This window comes from Mastigoproctus giganteus, chromosome 1 (genome assembly GCF_048544385.1).
Source record: "Mastigoproctus giganteus isolate SK-2022 chromosome 1, ASM4854438v1, whole genome shotgun sequence".
In the NCBI taxonomy this organism is placed as follows: Eukaryota; Metazoa; Arthropoda; class Arachnida; order Uropygi; family Thelyphonidae; genus Mastigoproctus; species Mastigoproctus giganteus.
The window spans coordinates 244,185,987-244,193,270 of record NC_143575.1 but is presented as its reverse complement, the minus strand read 5'-3'; the positions used below and the strand labels follow the sequence as shown (position 1 = coordinate 244,193,270).

The following is a 7,284-nucleotide window of genomic DNA, read 5'->3' as shown; positions in this document are numbered from 1 at the left end:
TGGTGCTGTGTTGTTCTCCAAGTAATTAATCCTTCAGGTTAACGATCGTTGTTTTTTGTTGCTCTATCCCCTTCCTCCCTCTTTCCAAGCTATTGTTAGTCTCTCCACTGCTGACTTCGGGTGGTGTTGGCAGCTTTGGTCAACATTGTCCTTGTCTTTCGCATGATATTCTCTAGCTCGGTGTTAGTCCAATCTACACTGTGCTGCCACTTTATTAGGTACACCTACCTAGTAGCGTGTTTATCCGCCTTTAGCCTTCAAAGCAGCCTGAATTCGTCTAGTCATGGATTGATCAAGATGCTGAAAACGTTGTGCAGGAATGGAGACATTGCAGACATGAGTGTGTCACGCAGTTCCTTGAGATTCGAAGGAGGTGTAGGCCTTCAGCAAACAGCCCTTTCCAGTTCATCCCAAAGATGTTCGCTGCAGCAAAGAAAAGTCATTGTCATGTTCCTGGAACCGTTCCATAGTTGTTCGGGCTTTGTACATCGGCGCGTTATCCTGCTGAAAGTAACCATCTGACTGAGTATAATCTGTCAATATGAACCGATGTACTTGGTCAGAAACTATATTTAGGTACGATGTGGCATTCAGACGTGAATCTATGGGTATCAATGGACCCAACGTGTGCCAAGAAAACCTTCCCACACCATAACACTGCCCCACCACCTTGCAGTAGTCGTCCGATATGACAGGTCCATGGATTCATGTTGTTTTCGCTAAATCTGAGCCTTCCTTCAACATGATGCACCAGGACCTTCGACTCGACAGACCAAGAAACTCTTTTCCAATCCTCAAGAGTCCAGTGCCAGTATTGCTGTGCCCACAAGAGGCAGTACGCCTCTTGTTCTTCATTGGTAACAAAGGTACGCGATGTGATTCCTTGAGATTCGAAGCCTGTTGTAGCCCATTCGCGACAAAGCACGACTAGTGGTCCGTTGTGATATTTTGTCCTGCGCACCAAGGTTTTATTCTGACGTAGCTCGCCAGTTAGTTTGCACACTTCTAGCCATCCTCCGCTGACCTCTCTCATCAACAAGCGATTTTCTTCCACTAGAGTGCCGTTGAGAGGATGTTTTCTCGTTGCACCATTTTCGATACACCCTTGAAACTGTGGTGCGTAAAAAGTTCAGGAGAACTCCCGTTTCAGAGATGTTTTGTTCAGCACATCTTGCACCTGCTACCATGCCACGTTCGAAGTCCGTTAGATCACTCCTTTTCCCCATTCTTGCTACGGTTTGTACGCTTAACTGATACTAGAAAGGGTGTTCTGCTGCCTTTATATCCACAATTGTAGTCATGTGATTCGCGAAGTTGTGGGACAAACCATTTGTGTGCACAGCAGGGGTGTACCTAATAAAGTGATCCCAAAGGAGTATGTTAGTACTGGAGCTGCATACGTGTTCCTTCCGTTCAACTGTGTTCCTTCCGTTCAATTTAGCTTTCAGCAGGCTTCTGAGTCTGATGATATTTTTCGATCAGGCACTTCTTGATTTCCTTGTGCTCTAACTGTCGAGCCTGCATCATCCCTAGGTATTTGTAGATCTCTACTTCTGTCATTGCTTCGATCTCTTAACCATTCAGTGGCTGGTAGTTTCGGCTGACCAATTTTCCCTGTTTCAGTGCATGGGTCTTGCATATGTCTAGACCAAATTCCATCCTGACGTCCTTGCTGAATTCTTCGGTGATCCGGAGTAGTTGCTGGAGTTGCTTCTCGGTTGCCGCGTAGAGCTTGACGTCATGCATGTAGATCAAGTGGGTGAGAGTGTACAGCTTCTTTCTTCCTTCTTTGAGGTTATATCCATAGTTGATGCAGTTATACATGGTGGATAGTGGGTTGAGTTCTAGACAGAACCACAGTGGGCTCAGAGCATCTCCCTGAAAGATTCCTCTTCTGATGGGGATTGGTCTGTTTATGATGTTCTCCACCTTAATGGTGGTACTCCATGTCGCCATTGTTGCTTCTAGGAAATTTGTCACTATCGGATTTTTTTTATAGATCTTCGGAGTCTCTTTTAGCCAGCTTTGAGGTATGGAGTCGAAGGCCTTGCGGTAATCGATGTAGGCCATGTATAGGTTGCGTTACTTCTTGTAGGCTTGCTCGATAACTGCGGCGTCTATGGTTAATTGCTCCTTGCATCCTTTATGCTGTTCGGCCATTATGTTTTGACTATCTAAGTGGTCTGATTTCTTCTTTTATGTAGCTGGTCAGGATCTTGTACATCGTTGGACACAGGTAATTGGCCTATGTTTTGCAGGATTTCTTGTATCTTCGTCTTTAGGCTTCAGATATGTGGCTCCTTCAGTGAGAAACTTCGGGATTGTCTCCAGGTGCCTTATCATTCTAGTGAACTGCTCTGCTAGGTTCTTGTTTGTGCAGTGAGCTTCTTGTACGTAGTTGTGGATGTTATCAGTTTCTGGGGCTCGCCAGTTGTGGGTGTTCCTGATCGACTGTTTTACTTCTTCTTCTGGAATCTCCCACTCTCTCATCACTTGTACGTCCTTGGTTTTCTTCCGTTCTACTTCTATCCAGGGGGCTCGGCTGCCTTACTTCACTGCTCCAGATATTTCCCCAGAACGCCTCGATCGTCATCTTCTAGGGTCGTCCATTTCCTGTAGAAGGCTCTTTGGCCCTCCTCGAAGATTCGGTTGTTTTTTTTCCTCTGGAAGCTTTCTTTGTATCACCGTAGTCTCTTGCTGAGTGCGAAGAGTTTCTGCTTCCGTGTGTCCAAGTATTATTATTATTATTGCGCTTATATTATTTCTCCCTGATTGGCGGATTCCACTCCGTGACATTACAACCACCCAAGTACACAGGATGGTTGTAACGTCTGGTGTTACTGGTGGTCGAGGAACTTTCTGACTGTCCTACAGGTGTTCAGGATTGCGACTTTCTGGAGTTCCTTGTAGGTATTCTCTGGGAGACCTATTGCTGCTAGGCTGCTATAGCCCTCTCACATTATTATTATTATTATTATTATTATTATTATTATTTATTTGTATAGTTGTGATGTAACAAGAGTGAAACTGAAGTTTATGGTATATGCACATTAGCGAAAATATGACATTGCTGTTTTAAAAATTAATTTAATATTGATTAATTTATCTATTTCACTACAATATGGAAGGGGGAGATGATGTATATACTTTTCCAACAGAAGTTGCGTTGTTTTTATTTATTTACTATTTACTTTATTACATGTACTGTATTAATATTTTTTATTGAGTGCATAGTGGCGAAGTCAATGCACGAAGTGGTATTAAATGTGTTGTAGTGTGCCTTTAGTTTTTCTTCGGTGTTATACTCTGTATATATGTTTGTTATTAGGTATTTATGTGTAATATATATTTATATATATATATTTATTTTTATTTAATTATTTATATTGTAAAAATACTTGATTATTGTATTCTCTAAGTATATTCGTACATATTGGAGACAAAACGTTTCCCTTAAAGTCAGCATGGATTCATTCTAGTGATATCATATATCAAAATAATTTATCTCTACTTGAAATCATGTGATGTTTTCCCTACTGTCAGAATTTGTCATATGATGCTATGCTGAATACTGGTATTATTTCAGTAAGCTGTTTTGCAATTTTATGGAGTGAAAAGAGTATGACGTTCATTAAACTTTGAATATGAATTAATGGACTTTTAATGATATATTTCACAGGAATTCATGTTTTCGGAGTAATTTCGGTTAATCGATTCATAAGTATTACAAGCTGGACAAATTATCGGTTTTAAATTAAATAAGGTTTAAATTTTAAATTAAATAACGTTTAAATTTTATGCTGTGGTCTCGGAACTTATGTTCAGTTATAATATGAATAAAATGTAAAATTTGAAAAAATGTTTTTTATTCTGATTCTGATAGCCGAAAAAAGATCAAAAACAAATTAGTCTAATTTGTTTTATATCCATTCTATAAATATTCCTCAGTTCCGAATTGCTTTTCCTATGCCGCTCTTTAAAACAAAATGCGTCAATAAGACTGTGATTTATTTCTTAATGAAATTACCCCTTTTAACTACTTCCATGGCTTCTCATTTCTCTTGGAAATACATTTGACGAATGGCTTAAAAGCATTTTTAAGCCATTCGTCATTTTTTAAGCCTTTTTTTTTTTTTTTTTTTTATTATTCTTTCTTTCCTCACATACATGATTTAACCCTAGAACCACAGTGGAAAAAAAAAAACATCACAATATAATACACTGTGGGGCATATGACCTCATGCATTATAATATTACAATTGTTTAATGCAGAAATTTATGGAGTTTAATTGTTCATACCATTTAAGTTGCAATGGTATAAACAATTATGATTCACTAAATTTATTAATATTTTAATAAATTAGATTAATATTTGATTAATATTGTAATGAGTATTATTGCAATCAATGTATGAGAGAAGCACATAAATTTTCATAAAGAAATTGCTGTTATATAAGAATATTACTAACCAATCAATGTTAAACAATGTGAATTGTTATTAAGTGAATTTTATTATATACAGAGAGCTTATTTATCTTACAATAAATAAGCTAAAACTCCTACGCAGCAGACTACTTTAAGGGAGTTCTACCAAATGTTCCTAATTCCACATTGAGGCCCTTCATCAGGCCAAATCTAATAAGAATGAAAAACAGAACAAGCTGCACAGTGGAGAAAACTTGTATTCTTGAGTTTTCTGGTTTAACATATTTATCAGTTTCTTGTCTTTTTCATCAGTAATTACATCTTTATCACTCCTGCTTCCTCCTTTTAAGTATTCATATTTATCCCAGAATCATTATCATCAATAAATGATGTAATTCTTTTGATAAAATTCTTTATAATTCATCTTCAGTCATGTAGTGCTATTGATGGCATACTTTTTACATCATGTACTACAATGTGAAACAAAAGTAGTGTCTTAAAAAAGCAATAGCATAAATCACACTGTGGGGACACCAGCTGAGGATACGAGGATTACAGATAACAAACTATCAGTGTGGACTCATGGACACATATCATCACAAAAATTCACAATTTTTGTGATGATATACATATAGATATTGAAGTTTTAAGTACAGTTTTAGTTTAAAATTAAATGACAAAAAGAGATAGAAAAAAAATTCAAAGCAATCAGAGATGGCCATGTATTTTATTGATTTTACTTGACAGTGTTAATTAAATTTGAAAAAAAAAAAAAAAAATTAGACTCTAGATAACTGTTGATGGAAAAAAAAAAAAAGACTGTAGATAAATTAAGTGAAAATAACTACCTTATTATAACAGGTATCAAAAGTATAAAACTTTATCCATGACATATATGTAAGGAGATGAGGCTGAGGAAGCATGCCTTAAATATTCTTTTAATGGTATAGGTATATCAAGGATTGGAAATTGGTGAGATAATGAGCACTTAAACCTGCATGGAGGTTTAAGTGCTTATCTGCCTTTAATTTCTTAAAGAATTACAGGTTTCAGATTATTCTCATTATTCTCAGAACATTATTCTCACAGAAGAAACACATTATTCTCAGACATTTTGTAGTATTTCCTGTACCACTTCTTCAGAAGCATGCCTACTAATTGCCGGTTTCCACTCCGTGACATTACAACCACCCAAGTACACAGGATGGTTGTAACGTCTGGTGTTACTGGTGGTCGAGAAACTCTCTGACTGTCCTACAGGTGTTCAGGATTGCGACTTTCTGGAGTTCCTCGTAGGTATTCTCTGGGAGACCTATTGCTGCTAGGCTGCTATAGCCCTCTCACATTATTATTATTATTATTATTATTATTATTTATTTGTATAGTTGTGATGTAACAAGAGTGAAACTGAAGTTTATGGTATATGCACATTAGCGAAAATATGACATTGCTGTTTTAAAAATTAATTTAATATTGATTAATTTATCTATTTCACTACAATATGGAAAGAATTATGTCATTTCGAGGGTACAGCTCTAAAACGGTGTTTGCAGGCCGCTAGTTAGTACACCGGACCGAACCTATTGGTAACTCTCTAGGAGGCTTCCGGATCAGCTAGTGTATAATCTTGCTACCTCTACTCAGCCAGATAGTGACAGGAGGGAGTCCGAGTAGTGTGTATTCGGGGAGCATTGTCGAGGCCACGTTATGTCAAGGATCTGGGTATATTCTTACCATGTGTACACCATATCCAAAAATTTCATTACTTCATACAGCATGTCCCATCCACTTTTTCTTACTGTTGAATACACCATGAATTGTCAAACTAATAGAGCAGGCTTATCTGCGAAAAGATCTAACCCTCCCAAGCACTTCCTAATTCATTTCACAAATAAACGTGGTCCCAATTCTAATCTCAACCATGTCCATTTCCACTTGCAGTCTGCCAAACCGCATGTAATTTTTCTGACAGAATCTCAGTTATCGGTTGATTCAACTGGGTCCTTGAGGTTGTCACAGACATTCTCTCAGATATGCCAGACAAGCTATACTTGCTACCTGGGAATCTAAAACGCTGATGGAACTGATATTCGGTTGACACTCAAGTCAAGTGCACCCAATTTCGGCGAAGTCTGGACAGTCTGTGGCAGCCAAATCCTCTGCTTGCACCATCACGATGGTGGGACTGTTAGAATGCTATTGAATGCAGATAGAATGCTATTGAAATTTTGGGTATTTAACGCATGTGTATCGATATATGTACACGTGCCTTGAGTGACCGGGGTTCAAGCCTGTGACTGCTGAATATGGTGCTGTTTCTTGTATTCTGTCTATCTTGTGAACTCCTCTGACCATTTGGTCGTCCCGGAGTATAAACAGAAAATTTATTGATATCAACAGTCGGGAATTCAACACACCGCCGCATACAACAACTGTGCTTACAAGATAGTCTAATTGAAATTGCATGATTTTTAATTTTTTTAAATGAATTAAAATGTTCAGCTACGGGTCAAACAAATCATGCTGGTAAGGTCATAGATTTCCAACAATAGTCTTAAAGTATCTTCACAGATTTCAAAAACATCTCACCTTTTAAGATAAATCTAGTTTCCATGAATTTGCATCAAAATAATTTGAACATTCACTTCTCCGTCAAAGAATCAAAATGAAGACTGTTAAGTAGATTTGTCCTTTTTTTTTTTTTTTTTTGTTTCATGCCCTGTTCAATCAGCCACATTAAATAAATTCTCCATTTGTCATCCAGCATATCAAAAATGCTGCTGGTGCCCAATGATGGGTAGAAGGCTTCAAACTGTAGATCAGGTTAAAACTTCAGAAACATGCTACAGTATATTCCTA

The 7,284-nt window shown here is 37.6% G+C and overlaps 1 protein-coding gene across 3 annotated transcripts in view; it reads left to right on the top strand.

Annotated features, from left to right (window-relative positions):
• The first annotated feature begins 3,276 nt into the window (after positions 1 to 3,276).
• Positions 3,277 to 7,284, top strand: part of LOC150091719 (ras-related protein Rap-2c-like) — a 47,918-nt gene continuing 43,910 nt past the window's right edge. Inside the window, exon 1 of one of the 3 annotated variants that reach the window (XM_090385323.1) lies at positions 3,277 to 3,328. The gene's annotated coding sequence lies outside the window, so the exon portion shown is untranslated. The other 2 variants (XM_090385305.1, XM_090385332.1) reach the window with 2 other exon arrangements.